Raw genomic sequence first — 26,982 nt, forward strand, 5'->3', positions numbered from 1 at the left:
TCTGCACTGTCAGTCTATGTCTGCACTGTCTGTCTCTGTCCGCACTGTCAGTCTCTGTCTGCACTGTTAGTCTCTGACCGCACTGTTTGTCTCTGTCCGCACTGTCTGTCTCTGTCCGCACTGTCAGTCTCTGTCCTCACTGTCAGTCTCTGTTCTCACTGTCAGTCTCTGTCCGCACTGTTCGTCTCTGTCCGCACTGTTAGTCTCTGTCCGCACTGTTAGTCTCTGTCCGCACTGTTAGTCTCTGTCCGCACTGTTAGTCTCTGTCCGCACTGTTATCCCTGTCCGCACTGTTAGTCTCTGTCCGCACTGTCAGTCTCTGTCCACACTGTCAATGCCTGTCCACACTGTCAGTCTCTGTTCACACTGTCAATCACTGACTGCACTGTCAATCTTTGTCCGCACTGTCAATCTCAGTTCACACTGTCAATTTCTGTCCACACTATCAATCTCTGTCTTTACTCTCAATCTCTGTCCGCACTGACAAACTCTGTTCACACTGTCAATCTCTGTCCACACTGTCAATCAATGTCCGCCCTGGCAAACTCTGTCCGCACTGCCAGTCTCTGTCTGCACTGTCAGTCTCTGTCCACACTGTCAGTCTCTCTCCGCACTGTCAGTCTCTGTCCACACTGTTAGTCTCTGTCCGCACTGTTAGTCTCTGTCCACACTGTTAGTCTCTGTCCACACTGTTAGTCTCTGTCCGCACTGTTAGTCTCTGTCCGCACTGTTAGTCTCCGTCCGCACTGTTAGTCTCTGTCCGCACTGTCTGTCTCTGTCCGCACTGTTTGTCTCTATCCGCACTGTTAGTCTCAGTCCATACCATTCTGTCTCTGTCCGCACTGTCAGTCTCAGTCCAGACTGTCTGTCTCTGTCCGCACTGTCTGTCTCTGTCCGCACTGTCAGTCTCTGTCCACACTGTCAATCTCTGTCCACACTGTCAATCTCTGTCCACACTGTCAATCACTGTCTGCACTGTCAATCATTGTCCGCACTGTCAATCTCAGTTCACACTGTCAATCTCTGCTCACACTGTCAATTTCTGTCCACACTGTCAATTTCTGACCACATTATCAATCTCTGTCTTTTCTCACAATCTCTGTCCGCACTGTCAGTCTCTGTCCGCACTGTCAGTCTCTGTCCGCACTGTCAGTCTCTGTCTGCGATGTGAGTCTCTGTCCGCACTGTCAGTCTATGTCTGCACTGTCAGTGTATGTCTGCACTGTCTGTCTCACACCGCACTGTCAGTCTCTGTCCACACTGTCAGTCTCTGTCTGCACTATCAGTCTCTGTCCGCACTGTTAGTCTCTGTCCGCACTGTTAGTCTCTGTCCGCACTGTTAGTCTCTGTCCGCACTGTTAGTCTCTGTCCGCACTGTCAGTCTAGTCTGCACTGTCAGTCTATGTCCGCACTGTCAATCTCTGTCCCCACTGTGAGTCCCTGATGGCACTGTCAGTCTCTGTCCGCACTGTTAGTCTCTGTCCGCACTGTCCGTCTCTGTCTGCACTGTTAGTCTCTGTCCATGCTCTTCAGTCTCTGTCCGCGTTGTCAGTCTCAGTCCAGACTGTCTGTCTCTGTCCGCACTGTCTGTCTCTGTCCGCACTGTCTGTCTCTTTCCGCACTGTCAGTCTCTGTTCCCACTGCCAGTCTATGTCCGCACTGTCAGTCTCTGTCTGCACTGTCTGTCTCTGTCCACAATGTTCGTCTCTGTCTCCACTGTCAGTCTCTGTCTGCACTGTCAATCCCTGTCCGCACTGTCAATCCCTGTCGGCACTGTCAATCCCTGTCCGCACTGTCAATCCCTGTCCGCACTGTCAATCCCTGTCCGCACTGTCAATCCCTGTCCGCACTGTCAATCCCTGTCCGCACTGTCAATCCCTTTCCTCACTGTCAATCCCTGTCCGCACTGTCAATCCCTGTCGGCACTGTCAATCCCTCGCTGCACTGAAAATCCCAGTCCGCACTGTCATTCCCTGTCCGCAGTGTCAATCACTGTCTGCATTGGCCGTCCCTTTCTGCACTGTCGGTCTCTGTCCGCACTGTCTGTCTGTGTCCGCACTGTCAATCCCTGTCTGCACTGTCAGTCTCTGGCCGCACTGCCAGTCTATGTCCGCACTGAAATTCTCTGTCTGCACTGTCAGTCTCTGTCCGCACTGTTCGTCTCTGTCTCCACTGTCAGTCTCTGTCTGCACTGTCAATCCCTGTCCGCACTGTCAGTCTCTGTCTGCACTGTCAATCCCTGTCCGCACTGTCAATCCCTGTCTGCACTGTCAATCTCTGTCCGCAATGTTAGTCTATGTTTGCACTGTCAGGGTAGTCTGCACTGTCAGTCTATGTCTGCACTGTCAGTCTATGTCTGCACTGTCTGTCTCTGTCCGCACTGTCAGTCTCTGTCTGCACTGTTAGTCTCTGACCGCACTGTTTGTCTCTGTCCGCACTGTCTGTCTCTGTCCGCACTGTCAGTCTCTGTCCTCACTGTCAGTCTCTGTTCTCACTGTCAGTCTCTGTCCGCACTGTTCGTCTCTGTCCGCACTGTTAGTCTCTGTCCGCACTGTTAGTCTCTGTCCGCACTGTTAGTCTCTGTCCGCACTGTTAGTCTCTGTCCGCACTGTTATCCCTGTCCGCACTGTTAGTCTCTGTCCGCACTGTCAGTCTCTGTCCACACTGTCAATGCCTGTCCACACTGTCAGTCTCTGTTCACACTGTCAATCACTGACTGCACTGTCAATCTTTGTCCGCACTGTCAATCTCAGTTCACACTGTCAATTTCTGTCCACACTATCAACCTCTGTCTTTACTCTCAATCTCTGTCCGCACTGACAAACTCTGTTCACACTGTCAATCTCTGTCCACGCTGTCAATCAATGTCCGCCCTGGCAAACTCTGTCCGCACTGCCAGTCTCTGTCCGCACTGTCAGTCTCTGTCCACACTGTCAGTCTCTCTCCGCACTGTCAGTCTCTGTCCACACTGTTAGTCTCTGTCCGCACTGTTAGTCTCTGTCCACACTGTTAGTCTCTGTCCACACTGTTAGTCTCTGTCCGCACTGTTAGTCTCTGTCCGCACTGTTAGTCTCCGTCCGCACTGTTAGTCTCCGTCCGCACTGTCTGTCTCTGTCCGCACTGTCTGTCTCTGTCCGCACTGTTTGTCTCTATCCGCACTGTTAGTCTCAGTCCATACCATTCTGTCTCTGTCCGCACTGTCAGTCTCAGTCCAGACTGTCTGTCTCTGTCCGCACTGTCTGTCTCTGTCCGCACTGTCAGTCTCTGTCCACACTGTCAATCTCTGTCCACACTGTCAATCTCTGTCCACACTGTCAATCACTGTCTGCACTGTCAATCATTGTCCGCACTGTCAATCTCAGTTCACACTGTCAATCTCTGCTCACACTGTCAATTTCTGTCCACACTGTCAATTTCTGTCCACATTATCAATCTCTGTCTTTTCTCACAATCTCTGTCCGCACTGTCAGTCTCTGTCCGCACTGTCAGTCTCTGTCCGCACTGTCAGTCTCTGTCCGCGATGTGAGTCTCTGTCCGCACTGTCAGTCTATGTCTGCACTGTCAGTGTATGTCTGCACTGTCTGTCTCTCACCGCACTGTCAGTCTCTGTCCACACTGTCAGTCTCTGTCCGCACTATCAGTCTCTGTCTGCACTGTTAGTCTCTGTCCGCACTGTTAGTCTCTGTCCGCACTGTTAGTCTCTGTCCGCACTGTTAGTCTCTGTCCGCACTGTTAGTCTCTGTCCGCACTGTCAGTCTCGTCTGCACTGTCAGTCTATGTCCGCACTGTCAATCCCTGTCCGCACTGTCAATCCCTGTCCGCACTGTCAATCCCTGTCGGCACTGTCAATCCCTGTCCGCACTGTCAATCCCTGTCCGCACTGTCAATCCCTGTCCGCACTGTCAATCCCTGTCCGCACTGTCAATCCCTGTCGGCACTGTCAATCCCTGTCCGCACTGTCAATCCCTGTCCGCACTGTCAATCCCTTTCCTCACTGTCAATCCCTGTCCGCACTGTCAATCCCTGTCGGCACTGTCAATCCCTCGCTGCACTGAAAATCCCAGTCCGCACTGTCATTCCCTGTCCGCAGTGTCAATCACTGTCTGCATTGGCCGTCCCTTTCTGCACTGTCGGTCTCTGTCCGCACTGTCTGTCTGTGTCCGCACTGTCAATCCCTGTCCGCACTGTCAGTCTCTGTCCACACTGTCAGTCGTTGTCTGCACTGTCAGTCTCTGTCCGCACTGTCAGTCTCTGTCTGCGTTTTCAGTCTCTGCACAAACTGTCAGTCTCTGTCCGCACTGTCAGTTTCTGTCCACACTGTCAGTCTCTGTCCGTACTGTTAGTCTCTGTCTGCACTGTCAGTCTCTGGCCGCACTGCCAGTCTATGTCCGCACTGAAATTCTCTGTCTGCACTGTCAGTCTCTGTCCGCACTGTTCGTCTCTGTCTCCACTGTCAGTCTCTGTCTGCACTGTCAATCCCTGTCCGCACTGTCAGTCTCTGTCTGCACTGTCAATCTCTGTCCGCACTGTCAATCCCTGTCTGCACTGTCAATCTCTGTCCGCAATGTTAGTCTATGTTTGCACTGTCAGTGTAGTCTGCACTGTCAGTCTATGTCTGCACTGTCAGTCTATGTCTGCACTGTCTGTCTCTGTCCGCACTGTCAGTCTCTGTCTGCACTGTTAGTCTCTGACCGCACTGTTTGTCTCTGTCCGCACTGTCTGTCTCTGTCCGCACTGTCAGTCTCTGTCCTCACTGTCAGTCTCTGTTCTCACTGTCAGTCTCTGTCCGCACTGTTCGTCTCTGTCCGCACTGTTAGTCTCTGTCCGCACTGTTAGTCTCTGTCCGCACTGTTAGTCTCTGTCCGCACTGTTATCCCTGTCCGCACTGTTAGTCTCTGTCCGCACTGTCAGTCTCTGTCCACACTGTCAATGCCTGTCCACACTGTCAGTCTCTGTTCACACTGTCAATCACTGACTGCACTGTCAATCTTTGTCCGCACTGTCAATCTCAGTTCACACTGTCAATTTCTGTCCACACTATCAATCTCTGTCTTTACTCTCAATCTCTGTCCGCACTGACATACTCTGTTCACACTGTCAATCTCTGTCCACACTGTCAATCAATGTCCGCCCTGGCAAACTCTGTCCGCACTGCCAGTCTCTGTCTGCACTGTCAGTCTCTGTCCACACTGTCAGTCTCTCTCCGCACTGTCAGTCTCTGTCCACACTGTTAGTCTCTGTCCGCACTGTTAGTCTCTGTCCACACTGTTAGTCTCTGTCCACACTGTTAGTCTCTGTCCGCACTGTTAGTCTCTGTCCGCACTGTTAGTCTCCGTCCGCACTGTTAGTCTCTGTCCGCACTGTCTGTCTCTGTCCGCACTGTTTGTCTCTATCCGCACTGTTAGTCTCAGTCCATACCATTCTGTCTCTGTCCGCACTGTCAGTCTCAGTCCAGACTGTCTGTCTCTGTCCGCACTGTCTGTCTCTGTCCGCACTGTCAGTCTCTGTCCACACTGTCAATCTCTGTCCACACTGTCAATCTCTGTCCACACTGTCAATCACTGTCTGCACTGTCAATCATTGTCCGCACTGTCAATCTCAGTTCACACTGTCAATCTCTGCTCACACTGTCAATTTCTGTCCACACTGTCAATTTCTGACCACATTATCAATCTCTGTCTTTTCTCACAATCTCTGTCCGCACTGTCAGTCTCTGTCCGCACTGTCAGTCTCTGTCCGCACTGTCAGTCTCTGTCTGCGATGTGAGTCTCTGTCCGCACTGTCAGTCTATGTCTGCACTGTCAGTGTATGTCTGCACTGTCTGTCTCACACCGCACTGTCAGTCTCTGTCCACACTGTCAGTCTCTGTCTGCACTATCAGTCTCTGTCCGCACTGTTAGTCTCTGTCCGCACTGTTAGTCTCTGTCCGCACTGTTAGTCTCTGTCCGCACTGTTAGTCTCTGTCCGCACTGTCAGTCTAGTCTGCACTGTCAGTCTATGTCCGCACTGTCAATCTCTGTCCCCACTGTGAGTCCCTGATGGCACTGTCAGTCTCTGTCCGCACTGTTAGTCTCTGTCCGCACTGTCCGTCTCTGTCTGCACTGTTAGTCTCTGTCCATGCTCTTCAGTCTCTGTCCGCGTTGTCAGTCTCAGTCCAGACTGTCTGTCTCTGTCCGCACTGTCTGTCTCTGTCCGCACTGTCTGTCTCTTTCCGCACTGTCAGTCTCTGTTCCCACTGCCAGTCTATGTCCGCACTGTCAGTCTCTGTCTGCACTGTCTGTCTCTGTCCACAATGTTCGTCTCTGTCTCCACTGTCAGTCTCTGTCTGCACTGTCAATCCCTGTCCGCACTGTCAATCCCTGTCGGCACTGTCAATCCCTGTCCGCACTGTCAATCCCTGTCCGCACTGTCAATCCCTGTCCGCACTGTCAATCCCTGTCCGCACTGTCAATCCCTGTCCGCACTGTCAATCCCTTTCCTCACTGTCAATCCCTGTCCGCACTGTCAATCCCTGTCGGCACTGTCAATCCCTCGCTGCACTGAAAATCCCAGTCCGCACTGTCATTCCCTGTCCGCAGTGTCAATCACTGTCTGCATTGGCCGTCCCTTTCTGCACTGTCGGTCTCTGTCCGCACTGTCTGTCTGTGTCCGCACTGTCAATCCCTGTCTGCACTGTCAGTCTCTGGCCGCACTGCCAGTCTATGTCCGCACTGAAATTCTCTGTCTGCACTGTCAGTCTCTGTCCGCACTGTTCGTCTCTGTCTCCACTGTCAGTCTCTGTCTGCACTGTCAATCCCTGTCCGCACTGTCAGTCTCTGTCTGCACTGTCAATCCCTGTCCGCACTGTCAATCCCTGTCTGCACTGTCAATCTCTGTCCGCAATGTTAGTCTATGTTTGCACTGTCAGGGTAGTCTGCACTGTCAGTCTATGTCTGCACTGTCAGTCTATGTCTGCACTGTCTGTCTCTGTCCGCACTGTCAGTCTCTGTCTGCACTGTTAGTCTCTGACCGCACTGTTTGTCTCTGTCCGCACTGTCTGTCTCTGTCCGCACTGTCAGTCTCTGTCCTCACTGTCAGTCTCTGTTCTCACTGTCAGTCTCTGTCCGCACTGTTCGTCTCTGTCCGCACTGTTAGTCTCTGTCCGCACTGTTAGTCTCTGTCCGCACTGTTAGTCTCTGTCCGCACTGTTATCCCTGTCCGCACTGTTAGTCTCTGTCCGCACTGTCAGTCTCTGTCCACACTGTCAATGCCTGTCCACACTGTCAGTCTCTGTTCACACTGTCAATCACTGACTGCACTGTCAATCTTTGTCCGCACTGTCAATCTCAGTTCACACTGTCAATTTCTGTCCACACTATCAATCTCTGTCTTTACTCTCAATCTCTGTCCGCACTGACAAACTCTGTTCACACTGTCAATCTCTGTCCACACTGTCAATCAATGTCCGCCCTGGCAAACTCTGTCCGCACTGCCAGTCTCTGTCCGCACTGTCAGTCTCTGTCCACACTGTCAGTCTCTCTCCGCACTGTCAGTCTCTGTCCACACTGTTAGTCTCTGTCTGCACTGTTAGTCTCTGTCCACACTGTTAGTCTCTGTCCACACTGTTAGTCTCTGTCCGCACTGTTAGTCTCTGTCCGCACTGTTAGTCTCCGTCCGCACTGTTAGTCTCCGTCCGCACTGTCTGTCTCTGTCCGCACTGTCTGTCTCTGTCCGCACTGTTTGTCTCTATCCGCACTGTTAGTCTCAGTCCATACCATTCTGTCTCTGTCCGCACTGTCAGTCTCAGTCCAGACTGTCTGTCTCTGTCCGCACTGTCTGTCTCTGTCCGCACTGTCAGTCTCTGTCCACACTGTCAATCTCTGTCCACACTGTCAATCTCTGTCCACACTGTCAATCACTGTCTGCACTGTCAATCATTGTCCGCACTGTCAATCTCAGTTCACACTGTCAATCTCTGCTCACACTGTCAATTTCTGTCCACACTGTCAATTTCTGTCCACATTATCAATCTCTGTCTTTTCTCACAATCTCCGTCCGCACTGTCAGTCTCTGTCCGCACTGTCAGTCTCTGTCCGCACTGTCAGTCTCTGTCCGCGATGTGAGTCTCTGTCCGCACTGTCAGTCTATGTCTGCACTGTCAGTGTATGTCTGCACTGTCTGTCTCTCACCGCACTGTCAGTCTCTGTCCACACTGTCAGTCTCTGTCCGCACTATCAGTCTCTGTCCGCACTGTTAGTCTCTGTCCGCACTGTTAGTCTCTGTCCGCACTGTTAGTCTCTGTCCGCACTGTTAGTCTCTGTCCGCACTGTCAGTCTAGTCTGCACTGTCAGTCTATGTCCGCACTGTCAATCTCTGTCCCCACTGTGAGTCCCTGATGGCACTGTCAGTCTCTGTCCGCACTGTCAGTCTCTGTCCGCACTGTCCGTCTCTGTCTGCACTGTTAGTCTCTGTCCATGCTCTTCAGTCTCTGTCCGCGTTGTCAGTCTCAGTCCAGACTGTCTGTCTCTGTCCGCACTGTCTGTCTCTGTCCGCACTGTCTGTCTCTTTCCGCACTGTCAGTCTCTGTTCCCACTGCCAGTCTATGTCCGCACTGTCAGTCTCTGTCTGCACTGTCTGTCTCTGTCCACAATGTTCGTCTCTGTCTCCACTGTCAGTCTCTGTCCGCACTGTCAATCCCTGTCCGCACTGTCAATCCCTGTCCGCACTGTCAATCCCTGTCCGCACTGTCAATCCCTGTCCGCACTGTCAATCCCTGTCTGCACTGTCAATCCCTGTCCGCACTGTCAATCCCTGTCCGCACTGTCAATCCCTTTCCTCACTGTCAATCCCTGTCCGCACTGTCAATCCCCCGCTGCACTGTCAATCCCTCGCTGCACTGAAAATCCCAGTCCGCACTCTGAAACCCTGTCCGCACTGTCAATCCCTGTCCGCACTGTCAGTCTCTGTCCACACTGTCAGTCTCTGTCTGCACTGTCAGTCTCTGTCCACACTGTCAATGCCTGTCCACACTGTCAGTCTCTGTTCACACTGTCAATCACTGACTGCACTGTCAATCTTTGTCCGCACTGTCAATCTCAGTTCACACTGTCAATTTCTGTCCACACTATCAACCTCTGTCTTTACTCTCAATCTCTGTCCGCACTGACAAACTCTGTTCACACTGTCAATCTCTGTCCACACTGTCAATCAATGTCCGCCCTGGCAAACTCTGTCCGCACTGCCAGTCTCTGTCCGCACTGTCAGTCTCTGTCCACACTGTCAGTCTCTCTCCGCACTGTCAGTCTCTGTCCACACTGTTAGTCTCTGTCCGCACTGTTAGTCTCTGTCCACACTGTTAGTCTCTGTCCACACTGTTAGTCTCTGTCCGCACTGTTAGTCTCTGTCCGCACTGTTAGTCTCCGTCCGCACTGTTAGTCTCCGTCCGCACTGTCTGTCTCTGTCCGCACTGTCTGTCTCTGTCCGCACTGTTTGTCTCTATCCGCACTGTTAGTCTCAGTCCATACCATTCTGTCTCTGTCCGCACTGTCAGTCTCAGTCCAGACTGTCTGTCTCTGTCCGCACTGTCTGTCTCTGTCCGCACTGTCAGTCTCTGTCCACACTGTCAATCTCTGTCCACACTGTCAATCTCTGTCCACACTGTCAATCACTGTCTGCACTGTCAATCATTGTCCGCACTGTCAATCTCAGTTCACACTGTCAATCTCTGCTCACACTGTCAATTTCTGTCCACACTGTCAATTTCTGTCCACATTATCAATCTCTGTCTTTTCTCACAATCTCTGTCCGCACTGTCAGTCTCTGTCCGCACTGTCAGTCTCTGTCCGCACTGTCAGTCTCTGTCCGCGATGTGAGTCTCTGTCCGCACTGTCAGTCTATGTCTGCACTGTCAGTGTATGTCTGCACTGTCTGTCTCTCACCGCACTGTCAGTCTCTGTCCACACTGTCAGTCTCTGTCCGCACTATCAGTCTCTGTCCGCACTGTTAGTCTCTGTCCGCACTGTTAGTCTCTGTCCGCACTGTTAGTCTCTGTCCGCACTGTTAGTCTCTGTCCGCACTGTCAGTCTAGTCTGCACTGTCGGTCTATGTCCGCACTGTCAATCTCTGTCCCCACTGTGAGTCCCTGATGGCACTGTCAGTCTCTGTCCGCACTGTTAGTCTCTGTCCGCACTGTCCGTCTCTGTCTGCACTGTTAGTCTCTGTCCATGCTCTTCAGTCTCTGTCCGCGTTGTCAGTCTCAGTCCAGACTGTCTGTCTCTGTCCGCACTGTCTGTCTCTGTCCGCACTGTCTGTCTCTTTCCGCACTGTCAGTCTCTGTTCCCACTGCCAGTCTATGTCCGCACTGTCAGTCTCTGTCTGCACTGTCTGTCTCTGTCCACAATGTTCGTCTCTGTCTCCACTGTCAGTCTCTGTCCGCACTGTCAATCCCTGTCCGCACTGTCAATCCCTGTCCGCACTGTCAATCCCTGTCCGCACTGTCAATCCCTGTCCGCACTGTCAATCCCTGTCCGCACTGTCAATCCCTGTCTGCACTGTCAATCCCTGTCCGCACTGTCAATCCCTGTCCGCACTGTCAATCCCTTTCCTCACTGTCAATCCCTGTCCGCACTGTCAATCCCCCGCTGCACTGTCAATCCCTCGCTGCACTGAAAATCCCAGTCCGCACTCTGAAACCCTGTCCGCACTGTCAATCCCTGTCCGCACTGTCAGTCTCTGTCCACACTGTCAGTCTCTGTCTGCACTGTCAGTCTCTGTCCGCAATGTTCGTCTCCTTCCACACTGTCAATCTCTGTCCGTACTCTTAGTCTCTGTCTGCACTGTCAGTCTCTGTCCGCACTGTCAGACTCTGTCTGCGTTTTCAGTCTCTGCACAAACTGTAAGTCTCTGGCCGCACTGTCAGTCTCTGGCCGCACTGCCAGTCTATGTCCGCACTGACAGTCTCTGTCTCCACTGTCAGTCTCTGTCTGCACTGTCAATCCCTGTCCGCACTGTCAATCCCTGTCTGCACTGTCAGTCTCTGTCCGCATTGTTCGTCTCTGTCTCCACTGTCAGTCACTGTCCGCACTGTCAGTCTCTCTCCGCACTGTCAGTCTCTGTCCACACTGTTAGTCTCTGTCCGCACTGTTAGTCTCTGTCCGCACTGAAAGTCTCTGTCTCCACTGTCAGTCTCTGTCTGCACTGTCAATCCCTGTCCGCACTGTCAATCCCTGTCTGCACTGTCAATCTCTGTCCGCAATGTTAGTCCATGTTTGCACTGTCAGTGTAGTCTGCACTGTCAGTCTATGTCTGCACTGTCAGTCTATGTCTGCACTGTCTGTCTCTGTCCGCACTGTCAGTCTCTGTCCGCACTGTTAGTCTCTGACCGCACTGTCAGTCTAGTCTGCACTGTCAATCTCTGTCCCCACTGTGAGTCCCTGATGGCACTGTCAGTCTCTGTCTGCACTGTTAGTCTCTGTCCGCACTGTTTGTCTCAGTCCGCACTGTCAGTCTCTGTCTGCACTGTTAGTCTCTGTCCATGCTCTTCAGTCTCTGTCCGCGTTGTCAGTCTCAGTCCAGACTGTCTGTCTCTGTCCGCACTGTCTGTCTCTGTCCGCACTGTCTGTCTCTTTCCGCACTGTCAGTCTCTGTGCCCACTGCCAGTCTATGTCCGCACTGTCAGTCTCTGTCTGCACTGTCTGTCTCTGTCCGCAATGTTCGTCTCTGTCTCGACTGTCAGTCTCTGTCCGCACTGTCAATCCCTGTCCGCACTGTCAATCCCTGTCCGCACTGTCAATCCCTGTCCGCACTGTCAATCCCTTTCCGCACTGTCAATCCCTGTCCGCACTGTCAATCCCTGTCCGCACTGTCAATCCCTGTCCGCACTGTCAATCCCTGTCCGCACTGTCAATCCCTTTCCTCACTGTCAATCCCTGTCTGCACTGTCAATCCCTCGCTGCACTGAAAATCCCAGTCCGCACTCTCAAACCCTGTCCGCAGTGTCAATCACTGTCTGCATTGGCCGTCCCTTTCTGCACTGTCGGTCTCTGTCCGCACTGTCTGTCTGTGTCCGCACTGTCAATCCCTGTCCGCACTGTCAGTCTCTGTCCACACTGTCAGTCTCTGTCCGCAATGTTCATCTCCTTCCACGCTGTCAATCTCTGTCCGCACTGTCTGTCTGTGTCCGCACTGTCAATCCCTGTCCGCACTGTGAGTCTCTGTCCGCACTGGCAGTCTCTGTCCGCAATGTTCGTCTCCTTCCACAATGTCAATCTCTGTCCGTACTGTTCGTCTCTGTCTGCACTGCCAGTCTCTGTCCGCACTGTCAGTCTCTGTCTGCGTTTTCAGTCTCTGCACAAACTGTTAGTCTCTGGCCGCACTGTCAGTCTCTGGCCGCGCTGCCAGTCTACGTCCGCACTGAAAGTCTCTGTCTGCACTGTCAGTCTCTGTCAGCAAAGTTCGTCTCCGTCTGCACGGTCAGCCTCTGTCCGCACTGTCTGTCTCTGTCCGCACTGTCAGTCTCTGTCTGCACTGTCAGTCTCTGTCCGCAATGTTCGTCTCTTTCCACACTGTCAGTCTCTGTCCGCACTGTTAGTCTCTGTCCGCACTGTCAGTCTCTGTCCGCACTGTCAGTCTCTGTCTGCGTTTTCAGTCTCTGCACAAACTGTCAGTCTCTGGCCGCACTGCCAGTCTATGTCCGCACTGAAATTCTCTGTCTGCACTGTCAGTCTCTGTCCGCACTGTTCGTCTCTGTCTCCACTGTCAGTCTCTGTCTGCACTGTCAATCCCTGTCCGCACTGTCAGTCTCTGTCTGCACTGTCAATCTCTGTCCGCACTGTCAATCCCTGTCTGCACTGTCAATCTCTGTCCGCAATGTTAGTCTATGTTTGCACTGTCAGTGTAGTCTGCACTGTCAGTCTATGTCTGCACTGTCAGTCTATGTCTGCACTGTCTGTCTCTGTCCGCACTGTCAGTCTCTGTCTGCACTGTTAGTCTCTGACCGCACTGTTTGTCTCTGTCCGCACTGTCTGTCTCTGTCCGCACTGTCAGTCTCTGTCCTCACTGTCAGTCTCTGTTCTCACTGTCAGTCTCTGTCCGCACTGTTCGTCTCTGTCCGCACTGTTAGTCTCTGTCCGCACTGTTAGTCTCTGTCCGCACTGTTAGTCTCTGTCCGCACTGTTAGTCTCTGTCCGCACTGTTATCCCTGTCCGCACTGTTAGTCTCTGTCCGCACTGTCAGTCTCTGTCCGCACTGTCAGTCTCTGTCCGCACTGTCAGTCTCTGTCCGCGATGTGAGTCTCTGTCCGCACTGTCAGTCTATGTCTGCACTGTCAGTGTATGTCTGCACTGTCTGTCTCTCACCGCACTGTCAGTCTCTGTCCACACTGTCAGTCTCTGTCCGCACTATCCGTCTCTGTCCGCACTGTTAGTCTCTGTCCGCACTGTTAGTCTCTGTCCGCACTGTTAGTCTCTGTCCGCACTGTTAGTCTCTGTCCGCACTGTCAGTCTAGTCTGCACTGTCAGTCTATGTCCGCACTGTCAATCTCTGTCCCCACTGTGAGTCCCTGATGGCACTGTCAGTCTCTGTCCGCACTGTCAGTCTCTGTCCGCACTGTCCGTCTCTGTCTGCACTGTTAGTCTCTGTCCATGCTCTTCAGTCTCTGTCCGCGTTGTCAGTCTCAGTCCAGACTGTCTGTCTCTGTCCGCACTGTCTGTCTCTGTCCGCACTGTCTGTCTCTTTCCGCACTGTCAGTCTCTGTTCCCACTGCCAGTCTATGTCCGCACTGTCAGTCTCTGTCTGCACTGTCTGTCTCTGTCCACAATGTTCGTCTCTGTCTCCACTGTCAGTCTCTGTCCGCACTGTCAATCCCTGTCCGCACTGTCAATCCCTGTCCGCACTGTCAATCCCTGTCCGCACTGTCAATCCCTGTCCGCACTGTCAATCCCTGTCTGCACTGTCAATCCCTGTCCGCACTGTCAATCCCTGTCCGCACTGTCAATCCCTTTCCTCACTGTCAATCCCTGTCCGCACTGTCAATCCCCCGCTGCACTGTCAATCCCTCGCTGCACTGAAAATCCCAGTCCGCACTCTGAAACCCTGTCCGCACTGTCAATCCCTGTCCGCACTGTCAGTCTCTGTCCACACTGTCAGTCTCTGTCTGCACTGTCAGTCTCTGTCCACACTGTCAATGCCTGTCCACACTGTCAGTCTCTGTTCACACTGTCAATCACTGACTGCACTGTCAATCTTTGTCCGCACTGTCAATCTCAGTTCACACTGTCAATTTCTGTCCACACTATCAATCTCTGTCTTTACTCTCAATCTCTGTCCGCACTGACAAACTCTGTTCACACTGTCAATCTCTGTCCACACTGTCAATCAATGTCCGCCCTGGCAAACTCTGTCCGCACTGCCAGTCTCTGTCCGCACTGTCAGTCTCTGTCCACACTGTCAGTCTCTCTCCGCACTGTCAGTCTCTGTCCACACTGTTAGTCTCTGTCCGCACTGTTAGTCTCTGTCCACACTGTTAGTCTCTGTCCACACTGTTAGTCTCTGTCCGCACTGTTAGTCTCTGTCCGCACTGTTAGTCTCCGTCCGCACTGTTAGTCTCCGTCCGCACTGTCTGTCTCTGTCCGCACTGTCTGTCTCTGTCCGCACTGTTTGTCTCTATCCGCACTGTTAGTCTCAGTCCATACCATTCTGTCTCTGTCCGCACTGTCAGTCTCAGTCCAGACTGTCTGTCTCTGTCCGCACTGTCTGTCTCTGTCCGCACTGTCAGTCTCTGTCCACACTGTCAATCTCTGTCCACACTGTCAATCTCTGTCCACACTGTCAATCACTGTCTGCACTGTCAATCATTGTCCGCACTGTCAATCTCAGTTCACACTGTCAATCTCTGCTCACACTGTCAATTTCTGTCCACACTGTCAATTTCTGTCCACATTATCAATCTCTGTCTTTTCTCACAATCTCTGTCCGCACTGTCAGTCTCTGTCCGCACTGTCAGTCTCTGTCCGCACTGTCAGTCTCTGTCCGCGATGTGAGTCTCTGTCCGCACTGTCAGTCTATGTCTGCACTGTCAGTGTATGTCTGCACTGTCTGTCTCTCACCGCACTGTCAGTCTCTGTCCACACTGTCAGTCTCTGTCCGCACTATCAGTCTCTGTCCGCACTGTTAGTCTCTGTCCGCACTGTTAGTCTCTGTCCGCACTGTTAGTCTCTGTCCGCACTGTTAGTCTCTGTCCGCACTGTCAGTCTAGTCTGCACTGTCGGTCTATGTCCGCACTGTCAATCTCTGTCCCCACTGTGAGTCCCTGATGGCACTGTCAGTCTCTGTCCGCACTGTTAGTCTCTGTCCGCACTGTCCGTCTCTGTCTGCACTGTTAGTCTCTGTCCATGCTCTTCAGTCTCTGTCCGCGTTGTCAGTCTCAGTCCAGACTGTCTGTCTCTGTCCGCACTGTCTGTCTCTGTCCGCACTGTCTGTCTCTTTCCGCACTGTCAGTCTCTGTTCCCACTGCCAGTCTATGTCCGCACTGTCAGTCTCTGTCTGCACTGTCTGTCTCTGTCCACAATGTTCGTCTCTGTCTCCACTGTCAGTCTCTGTCCGCACTGTCAATCCCTGTCCGCACTGTCAATCCCTGTCCGCACTGTCAATCCCTGTCCGCACTGTCAATCCCTGTCCGCACTGTCAATCCCTGTCCGCACTGTCAATCCCTGTCCGCACTGTCAATCCCTGTCTGCACTGTCAATCCCTGTCCGCACTGTCAATCCCTGTCCGCACTGTCAATCCCTTTCCTCACTGTCAATCCCTGTCCGCACTGTCAATCCCCCGCTGCACTGTCAATCCCTCGCTGCACTGAAAATCCCAGTCCGCACTCTGAAACCCTGTCCGCACTGTCAATCCCTGTCCGCACTGTCAGTCTCTGTCCACACTGTCAGTCTCTGTCTGCACTGTCAGTCTCTGTCCGCAATGTTCGTCTCCTTCCACACTGTCAATCTCTGTCCGTACTCTTAGTCTCTGTCTGCACTGTCAGTCTCTGTCCGCACTGTCAGACTCTGTCTGCGTTTTCAGTCTCTGCACAAACTGTAAGTCTCTGGCCGCACTGTCAGTCTCTGGCCGCACTGCCAGTCTATGTCCGCACTGACAGTCTCTGTCTCCACTGTCAGTCTCTGTCTGCACTGTCAATCCCTGTCCGCACTGTCAATCCCTGTCTGCACTGTCAGTCTCTGTCCGCATTGTTCGTCTCTGTCTCCACTGTCAGTCACTGTCCGCACTGTCAGTCTCTCTCCGCACTGTCAGTCTCTGTCCACACTGTTAGTCTCTGTCCGCACTGTTAGTCTCTGTCCGCACTGAAAGTCTCTGTCTCCACTGTCAGTCTCTGTCTGCACTGTCAATCCCTGTCCGCACTGTCAATCCCTGTCTGCACTGTCAATCTCTGTCCGCAATGTTAGTCCATGTTTGCACTGTCAGTGTAGTCTGCACTGTCAGTCTATGTCTGCACTGTCAGTCTATGTCTGCACTGTCTGTCTCTGTCCGCACTGTCAGTCTCTGTCCGCACTGTTAGTCTCTGACCGCACTGTCAGTCTAGTCTGCACTGTCAATCTCTGTCCCCACTGTGAGTCCCTGATGGCACTGTCAGTCTCTGTCTGCACTGTTAGTCTCTGTCCGCACTGTTTGTCTCAGTCCGCACTGTCAGTCTCTGTCTGCACTGTTAGTCTCTGTCCATGCTCTTCAGTCTCTGTCCGCGTTGTCAGTCTCAGTCCAGACTGTCTGTCTCTGTCCGCACTGTCTGTCTCTGTCCGCACTGTCTGTCTCTTTCCGCACTGTCAGTCTCTGTGCCCACTGCCAGTCTATGTCCGCACTGTCAGTCTCTGTCTGCACTGTCTGTCTCTGTCCGCAATGTTCGTCTCTGTCTCGACTGTCAGTCTCTGTCCGCACTGTCAATCCCTGTCCGCACTGTCAATCCCTGTCCGCACTGTCAATCCCTGTCCGCACTGTCAATCCCTTTCCGCACTGTCAATCCCTGTCCGCACTGTCAATCCCTGTCCGCACTGTCAATCCCTGTCCGCACTGTCAATCCCTGTCCGCACTGTCAATCCCTTTCCTCACTGTCAATCCCTGTCTGCACTGTCAATCCCTCGCTGCACTGAAAATCCCAGTCCGCACTCTCAAACCCTGTCCGCAGTGTCAATCACTGTCTGCATTGGCCGTCCCTTTCTGCACTGTCGGTCTCTGTCCGCACTGTCTGTCTGTGTCCGCACTGTCAATCCCTGTCCGCACTGTCAGTCTCTGTCCACACTGTCAGTCTCTGTCCGCAATGTTCATCTCCTTCCACGCTGTCAATCTCTGTCCGCACTGTCTGTCTGTGTCCGCACTGTCAATCCCTGTCCGCACTGTGAGTCTCTGTCCGCACTGGCAGTCTCTGTCCGCAATGTTCGTCTCCTTCCACAATGTCAATCTCTGTCCGTACTGTTCGTCTCTGTCTGCACTGCCAGTCTCTGTCCGCACTGTCAGTCTCTGTCTGCGTTTTCAGTCTCTGCACAAACTGTTAGTCTCTGGCCGCACTGTCAGTCTCTGGCCGCGCTGCCAGTCTACGTCCGCACTGAAAGTCTCTGTCTGCACTGTCAGTCTCTGTCAGCAAAGTTCGTCTCCGTCTGCACGGTCAGCCTCTGTCCGCACTGTCTGTCTCTGTCCGCACTGTCAGTCTCTGTCTGCACTGTCAGTCTCTGTCCGCAATGTTCGTCTCTTTCCACACTGTCAGTCTCTGTCCGCACTGTTAGTCTCTGTCCGCACTGTCAGTCTCTGTCCGCACTGTCAGTCTCTGTCTGCGTTTTCAGTCTCTGCACAAACTGTCAGTCTCTGGCCGCACTGCCAGTCTATGTCCGCACTGAAATTCTCTGTCTGCACTGTCAGTCTCTGTCCGCACTGTTCGTCTCTGTCTCCACTGTCAGTCTCTGTCTGCACTGTCAATCCCTGTCCGCACTGTCAATCCCTGTCTGCACTGTCAGTCTCTGTCTGCACTGTCAATCTCTGTCCGCACTGTCAATCCCTGTCTGCACTGTCAATCTCTGTCCGCAATGTTAGTCTATGTTTGCACTGTCAGTGTAGTCTGCACTGTCAGTCTATGTCTGCACTGTCAGTCTATGTCTGCACTGTCTGTCTCTGTCCGCACTGTCAGTCTCTGTCTGCACTGTTAGTCTCTGACCGCACTGTTTGTCTCTGTCCGCACTGTCTGTCTCTGTCCGCACTGTCAGTCTCTGTCCTCACTGTCAGTCTCTGTTCTCACTGTCAGTCTCTGTCCGCACTGTTCGTCTCTGTCCGCACTGTTAGTCTCTGTCCGCACTGTTAGTCTCTGTCCGCACTGTTAGTCTCTGTCCGCACTGTTAGTCTCTGTCCGCACTGTTATCCCTGTCCGCACTGTTAGTCTCTGTCCGCACTGTCAGTCTCTGTCCACACTGTCAATGCCTGTCCACACTGTCAGTCTCTGTTCACACTGTCAATCACTGACTGCACTGTCAATCTTTGTCCGCACTGTCAATCTCAGTTCACACTGTCAATTTCTGTCCACACTATCAATCTCTGTCTTTACTCTCAATCTCTGTCCGCACTGACAAACTCTGTTCACACTGTCAATCTCTGTCCACACTGTCAATCAATGTCCGCCCTGGCAAACTCTGTCCGCACTGCCAGTCTCTGTCTGCACTGTCAGTCTCTGTCCACACTGTCAGTCTCTCTCCGCACTGTCAGTCTCTGTCCACACTGTTAGTCTCTGTCCGCACTGTTAGTCTCTGTCCACACTGTTAGTCTCTGTCCACACTGTTAGTCTCAGTCCAGACTGTCTGTCTCTGTCCGCACTGTCTGTCTCTGTCCGCACTGTCAGTCTCTGTCCACACTGTCAATCTCTGTCCACACTGTCAATCTCTGTCCACACTGTCAATCACTGTCTGCACTGTCAATCATTGTCCGCACTGTCAATCTCAGTTCACACTGTCAATCTCTGCTCACACTGTCAATTTCTGTCCACACTGTCAATTTCTGACCACATTATCAATCTCTGTCTTTTCTCACAATCTCTGTCCGCACTGTCAGTCTCTGTCCGCACTGTCAGTCTCTGTCCGCACTGTCAGTCTCTGTCTGCGATGTGAGTCTCTGTCCGCACTGTCAGTCTATGTCTGCACTGTCAGTGTATGTCTGCACTGTCTGTCTCTCACCGCACTGTCAGTCTCTGTCCACACTGTCAGTCTCTGTCCGCACTATCAGTCTCTGTCCGCACTGTTAGTCTCTGTCCGCACTGTTAGTCTCTGTCCGCACTGTTAGTCTCTGTCCGCACTGTTAGTCTCTGTCCGCACTGTCAGTCTAGTCTGCACTGTCAGTCTATGTCCGCACTGTCAATCTCTGTCCCCACTGTGAGTCCCTGATGGCACTGTCAGTCTCTGTCCGCACTGTTAGTCTCTGTCCGCACTGTCCTTCTCTGTCTGCACTGTTAGTCTCTGTCCATGCTGTTCAGTCTCTGTCCGCGTTGTCAGTCTCAGTCCAGACTGTCTGTCTCTGTCCGCACTGTCTGTCTCTGTCCGCACTGTCTGTCTCTTTCCGCACTGTCAGTCTCTGTTCCCACTGCCAGTCTATGTCCGCACTGTCAGTCTCTGTCTGCACTGTCTGTCTCTGTCCACAATGTTCGTCTCTGTCTCCACTGTCAGTCTCTGTCCGCACTGTCAATCCCTGTCCGCACTGTCAATCCCTGTCGGCACTGTCAATCCCTGTCCGCACTGTCAATCCCTGTCCGCACTGTCAATCCCTGTCCGCACTGTCAATCCCTGTCCGCACTGTCAATCCCTGTCCGCACTGTCAATCCCTTTCCTCACTGTCAATCCCTGTCCGCACTGTCAATCCCTGTCGGCACTGTCAATCCCTCGCTGCACTGAAAATCCCAGTCCGCACTGTCATTCCCTGTCCGCAGTGTCAATCACTGTCTGCATTGGCCGTCCCTTTCTGCACTGTCGGTCTCTGTCCGCACTGTCTGTCTGTGTCCGCACTGTCAATCCCTGTCTGCACTGTCAGTCTCTGGCCGCACTGCCAGTCTATGTCCGCACTGAAATTCTCTGTCTGCACTGTCAGTCTCTGTCCGCACTGTTCGTCTCTGTCTCCACTGTCAGTCTCTGTCTGCACTGTCAATCCCTGTCCGCACTGTCAGTCTCTGTCTGCACTGTCAATCCCTGTCCGCACTGTCAATCCCTGTCTGCACTGTCAATCTCTGTCCGCAATGTTAGTCTATGTTTGCACTGTCAGGGTAGTCTGCACTGTCAGTCTATGTCTGCACTGTCAGTCTATGTCTGCACTGTCTGTCTCTGTCCGCACTGTCAGTCTCTGTCTGCACTGTTAGTCTCTGACCGCACTGTTTGTCTCTGTCCGCACTGTCTGTCTCTGTCCGCACTGTCAGTCTCTGTCCTCACTGTCAGTCTCTGTTCTCACTGTCAGTCTCTGTCCGCACTGTTCGTCTCTGTCCGCACTGTTAGTCTCTGTCCGCACTGCTAGTCTCTGTCCGCACTGTTAGTCTCTGTCCGCACTGTTAGTCTCTGTCCGCACTGTTATCCCTGTCCGCACTGTTAGTCTCTGTCCGCACTGTCAGTCTCTGTCCACACTGTCAATGCCTGTCCACACTGTCAGTCTCTGTTCACACTGTCAATCACTGACTGCACTGTCAATCTTTGTCCGCACTGTCAATCTCAGTTCACACTGTCAATTTCTGTCCACACTATCAATCTCTGTCTTTACTCTCAATCTCTGTCCGCACTGACAAACTCTGTTCACACTGTCAATCTCTGTCCACACTGTCAATCAATGTCCGCCCTGGCAAACTCTGTCCGCACTGCCAGTCTCTGTCCGCACTGTCAGTCTCTGTCCACACTGTCAGTCTCTCTCCGCACTGTCAGTCTCTGTCCACACTGTTAGTCTCTGTCCGCACTGTTAGTCTCTGTCCACACTGTTAGTCTCTGTCCACACTGTTAGTCTCTGTCCACACTGTTAGTCTCTGTCCGCACTGTTAGTCTCCTTCCGCACTGTTAGTCTCCGTCCGCACTGTCTGTCTCTGTCCGCACTGTCTGTCTCTGTCCGCACTGTTTGTCTCTATCCGCACTGTTAGTCTCAGTCCATACCATTCTGTCTCTGTCCGCACTGTCAGTCTCAGTCCAGACTGTCAGTCTCAGTCCGCACTGTCTGTCTCTGTCCGCACTGTCAGTCTCTGTCCACACTGTCAATCTCTGTCCACACTGTCAATCTCTGTCCACACTGTCAATCACTGTCTGCACTGTCAATCATTGTCCGCACTGTCAATCTCAGTTCACACTGTCAATCTCTGCTCACACTGTCAATTTCTGTCCACACTGTCAATTTCTGTCCACATTATCAATCTCTGTCTTTTCTCACAATCTCTGTCCGCACTGTCAGTCTCTGTCCGCACTGTCAGTCTCTGTCCGCACTGTCAGTCTCTGTCCGCGATGTGAGTCTCTGTCCGCACTGTCAGTCTATGTCTGCACTGTCAGTGTATGTCTGCACTGTCTGTCTCTCACCGCACTGTCAGTCTCTGTCCACACTGTCAGTCTCTGTCCGCACTATCAGTCTCTGTCCGCACTGTTAGTCTCTGTCCGCACTGTTAGTCTCTGTCCGCACTGTTAGTCTCTGTCCGCACTGTTAGTCTCTGTCCGCACTGTCAGTCTAGTCTGCACTGTCAGTCTATGTCCGCACTGTCAATCTCTGTCCCCACTGTGAGTCCCTGATGGCACTGTCAGTCTCTGTCCGCACTGTTAGTCTCTGTCCGCACTGTCCGTCTCTGTCTGCACTGTTAGTCTCTGTCCATGCTCTTCAGTCTCTGTCCGCGTTGTCAGTCTCAGTCCAGACTGTCTGTCTCTGTCCGCACTGTCTGTCTCTGTCCGCACTGTCTGTCTCTTTCCGCACTGTCAGTCTCTGTTCCCACTGCCAGTCTATGTCCGCACTGTCAGTCTCTGTCTGCACTGTCTGTCTCTGTCCACAATGTTCGTCTCTGTCTCCACTGTCAGTCTCTGTCCGCACTGTCAATCCCTGTCCGCACTGTCAATCCCTGTCCGCACTATCAATCCCTGTCCGCACTGTCAATCCCTGTCCGCACTGTCAATCCCTGTCCGCACTGTCAATCCCTTTCCTCACTGTCAATCCCTGTCCGCACTGTCAATCCCCCGCTGCACTGTCAATCCCTCGCTGCACTGAAAATTCCAGTCCGCACTCTGAAACCCTGTCCGCACTGTCAATCCCTGTCCGCACTGTCAGTCTCTGTCCACACTGTCAGTCTCTGTCTGCACTGTCAGTCTCTGTCCGCAATGTTCGTCTCCTTCCACACTGTCAATCTCTGTCCGTACTGTTAGTCTCTGTCTGCACTGTCAGTCTCTGTCCGCACTGTCAGTCTCTGTCTGCGTTTTCAGTCTCTGCACAAACTGTAAGTCTCTGGCCGCACTGTCAGTCTCTGGTCGCACTGCCAGTCTATGTCCGCACTGAAAGTCTCTGTCTCCACTGTCAGTCTCTGTCTGCACTGTCAATCCCTGTCCGCACTGTCAATCCCTGTCCGCACTGTCAGTCTCTGTCCACACTGTCAGTCTCTGTCTGCACTGTCAGTCTCTGTCCGCAATGTTCGTCTCCTTCCACACTGTCAATCTCTGTCCATACTGTCAATCAATGTCCGCCCTGGCAAACTCTGTCCACACTGCCTGTCTCTGTCCGCACTGTTAGTCTCTGTCCACACTGTTAGTCTCTGTCCGCACTGTTAGTCTCTGTCCGCACTGTTAGTCTCTGTCCGCACTGTTAGTCTATGTCCGCACTGTTAGTCTCTGTCCACACTGTTAGTCTCCGTCCGCACTGTTAGTCTCTGTCCGCACTGTTAGTCTCTGTCCGCACTGTTAGTCTCTGTCCGCACTGTCATTCTAGTCTGCACTGTCAATCTATGTCCGCACTGTCAATCTCTGTCCCCACTGTGAGTCCCTGACGGCACTGTCAGTCTCTGTCCGCACTGTCAGTCTCTGTCCGCACTGTTTGTCTCTGTCCGCACTGTTTTTTTCTGTCCGCACTGTTAGTCTCTGTCCGCACTGTTAGTCTCTGTCCGCACTGTTAGTCTCTGTCCGCACTGTTAGTCTCTGTCTGCACTGTTAGTCTCTGTCCACACTCTCAATCTCTGTCCACACTATCAGTCTCTGTCCGCACTGCCAGTCCCTGTCCCCACTGTCAGTCTCTGTCCACACTGTCAGTCTCTGTCCACACTGTCAGTCTCTGTCCACACTGTCAGTCTCTGTCCACACTGTCAGTCTCTGTCCACACTGTCAATGCCTGTCCACACTGTCAGTCTCTGTTCACACTGTCAATCACTGTCTGCACTGTCAATCTTTGTCCGCACTGTCAATCTCAGTTCACACTGTCAATTTCTGTCCACAGTATCAATCTCTGTCTTTACTCTCTATCTCTGTCCGCACTGACAAACTCTGTTCACACTGTCAATCTCTGTCCACACTGCCAGTCTCTGTCCGCACTGTCAGTCTCTGTCCACACTGTCAGTCTCTCTCCGCACTGTCAGTCTCTGTCCACACTGTTAGTCTCTGTCCGCACTGTTTGTCTCTGTCCACACTGTTAGTCTCTGTCCGCACTGTTAGTCTCTGTCCGCACTGTTAGTCTCCGTCCGCACTGTTAGTCTCAGTCCATACCATTCTGTCTCTGTCCGCACTGTCAGTCTCAGTCCAGACTGTCTGTCTCTGTCCGCACTGTTTGTCTCTATCCGCACTGTAAGTCTCAGTCCATACCATTCTGTCTCTGTCCGCACTGTCAGTCTCAGTCCAGACTGTCTGTCTCTGTCCGCACTGTCTGTCTCTCTCCGCACTGTCAGTCTCTGTCCACACTGTCAATCTCTGTCCACACTGTCAATCTCTGTCCACACTGTCAGTCTCTGTTCACACTGTCAGTCACTGTCTGCACTGTCAATCATTGTCCGCACTGTCAATCTCAGTTCACACTGTCAATCTCTGCTCACACTGTCAATTTCTGTCCACCCTGTCAATTTCTGTCCACATTATCAATCTCTGTCTTTTCTCTCAATCTCTGTCCGCACTGTCAGTCTCTGTCCGCACTGTCAGTCTCTGTCCGCGATGTGAGTCTCTGTCCGCACTGTCAGTCTATGTCTGCACTGTCAGTGTATGTCTGCACTGTCTGTCTCTCACTGCACTGTCAGTCTCTGTCCGCACTGTCAGTCTCTGTCCGCACTATCAGTCTCTGTCCGCACTGTTAGTCTCTGTCCGCACTGTTAGTCTCTGTCCGCACTGTTAGTCTCTGTCCGCACTGTTAGTCTCTGTCCGCACTGTTAGTCTCTGTCCGCACTGTTAGTCTCTGTCCATGCTCTTCAGTCTCTGTCCGCGTTGTCAGTCTCAGTCCAGACTGTCTGTCTCTGTCCGCACTGTCTGTCTCTGTCCGCACTGTCAGTCTCTGTCTGCACTGTCTGTCTCTGTCCGCAATGTTCGTCTCTGTCTCCACTGTCAGTCTCTGTCCGCACTGTCAATCCCTGTCCACACTGTCAATCCCTGTCCGCACTGTCAATCCCTGTCCGCACTGTCAATCCCTGTCCGCACTGTCAATCCCTGTCCGCACTATCAATCCCTGTCCGCACTGTCAATCCCTGTCCACACTGTCAATCCCTGTCCGCACTGTCAATCCCTGTCCGCACTGTCAATCCCTGTCCGCACTGTCAATCCCTGTCCGCACTGTCAATCCCTTTCCTCACTGTCAATCCCTGTCTGCACTGTCAATCCCTCGCTGCACTGAAAATCCCAGTCCGCACTCTCAAACCCTGTCCGCAGTGTCAATCACTGTCTGCATTGGCCATCCCTTTCTGCACTGTCGGTCTCTGTCCGCACTGTCTGTCTGTGTCCGCACTGTCAATCCCTGTCCGCACTGTCAGTCTCTGTCCACACTGTCAGTCTCTGTCCGCAATGTTCATCTCCTTCCGCACTGTCAATCTCTGTCCGCACAGTCTGTCTGTGTCCGCACTGTCAATCCCTGTCCGCACTGTCAGTCTCTGTCCGCACTGGCAGTCTCTGTCCGCAATGTTCGTCTCCTTCCACAATGTCAATCTCTGTCCGTACTGTTAGTCTCTGTCTGCACAAACTGTAAGTCTCTGGCCGCACTGTCAGTCTCAGGCCGCGCTGCCAGTCTATGTCCGCACTGAAAGTCTCTGTCTGCAATGTTCGGCTCCGTCTGCACGGTCAGCCTCTGTCCGCACTGTCTGTCTCTGTCCGCACTGTCAGTCTCTGTCTGCACTGTCAGTCTCTGTCCGCAATGTTCGTCTCTTTCCACACTGTCAGTCTCTGTCCGCACTGTTAGTCTCTGTCCGCACTGTCAGTCTCTGTCCGCACTGTCAGTCTCTGTCTGCGTTTTCAGTCTCTGCACAAACTGTCAGTCTCTGGCCGCACTGCCAGTCTATGTCCGCACTGAAATTCTCTGTCTGCACTGTCAGTCTCTGTCCGCACTGTTCGTCTCTGTCTCCACTGTCAGTCTCTGTCTGCACTGTCAATCCCTGTCCGCACTGTCAATCCCTGACTGCACTGTCAGTCTCTGTCCGCATTGTTCGTCTCTGTCTCCACTGTCAGTCACTGTCCACACTGTCAGTCTCTGTCTGCACTGTTAGTCTCTGCCGCACTGTTAGTCTCCGTCCGCACTGTTAGTCTCTGTCCGCACTGTTAGTCTCTGTCCGCACTGTTAGTCTCTGTCCGCACTGTCATTCTAGTCTGCACTGTCAATCTATGTCCGCACTGTCAATCTCTGTCCCCACTGTGAGTCCCTGATGGCACTGTCAGTCTCTGTCCGCACTGTTTGTCTCTGTCCGCACTGTTTTTCTCTGTCCGCACTGTTCGTCTCTGTCCGCACTGTTAGTCTCTGTCTGCACTGTTAGTCTCTGTCCACACTGTCAGTCTCTGTCCACACTGTCAGTCTCTGTCCACACTGTCAATGCCTGTCCACACTGTCAGTCTCTCTCCGCACTGTCAGTCTCTGTCCACACTGTTAGTCTCTGTCCGCACTGTTTGTCTCTGTCCACACTGTTAGTCTCCGTCCGCACTGTTAGTCTCCGTCCACACTGTCTGTCTCTGTCCGCACTGTCTGTCTCTGTCCGCACTGTTTGTCTCTATCCGCACTGTTAGTCTCAGTCCATACCATTCTGTCTCTGTCCGCACTGTCAGTCTCAGTCCAGACTGTCTGTCTCTGTCCGCACTGTCAGTCTCAGTCCAGACTGTCTGTCTCTGTCCGCACTGTCTGTCTCTGTCCGCACTGTCAGTCTCTGTCCACACTGTCAATCTCTGTCCACACTGTCAATCTCTGTCCACACTGTCAGTCTCTGTTCACACTGTCAGTCACTGTCTGCACTGTCAATCATTGTCCGCACTGTCAATCTCAGTTCACACTGTCAATCTCTGCTCACACTGTCAATTTCTGTCCACACTGTCAATTTCTGTCCACATTATCAATCTCTGTCTTTTCTCTCAATCTCTGTCCGCACTGTCAGTCTCTGTCCGCACTGTCAGTCTCTGTCCGCGATGTGAGTCTCTGTCCGCACTGTCAGTCTATGTCTGCACTGTCAGTGTATGTCTGCACTGTCTGTCTCTCACTGCACTGTCAGTCTCTGTCCGCACTGTCAGTCTCTGTCCGCACTATCAGTCTCTGTCCGCACTGTTAGTCTCTGTCCGCACTGTTAGTCTCTGTCCGCACTGTTAGTCTCTGTCCGCACTGTTAGTCTCTGTCCGCACTGTTAGTCTCTGTCCGCACTGTTAGTCTCTGTCCACACTGTTAGTCTCTGTCCGCACTGTCAGTCTAGTCTGCACTGTCAGTCTATGTCCGCACTGTCAATCTCTGTCCCCACTGTGAGTCCCTGATGGCACTGTCAGTCTCTGTCCGCACTGTTAGTCTCTGTCCGCACTGTTTGTCTCTGTCCGCACTGTCGGTCTCTGTCTGCAC

This window comes from Mustelus asterias, chromosome 9 (assembly GCF_964213995.1).
Source record: "Mustelus asterias chromosome 9, sMusAst1.hap1.1, whole genome shotgun sequence".
Taxonomy (NCBI): Eukaryota; Metazoa; Chordata; class Chondrichthyes; order Carcharhiniformes; family Triakidae; genus Mustelus; species Mustelus asterias.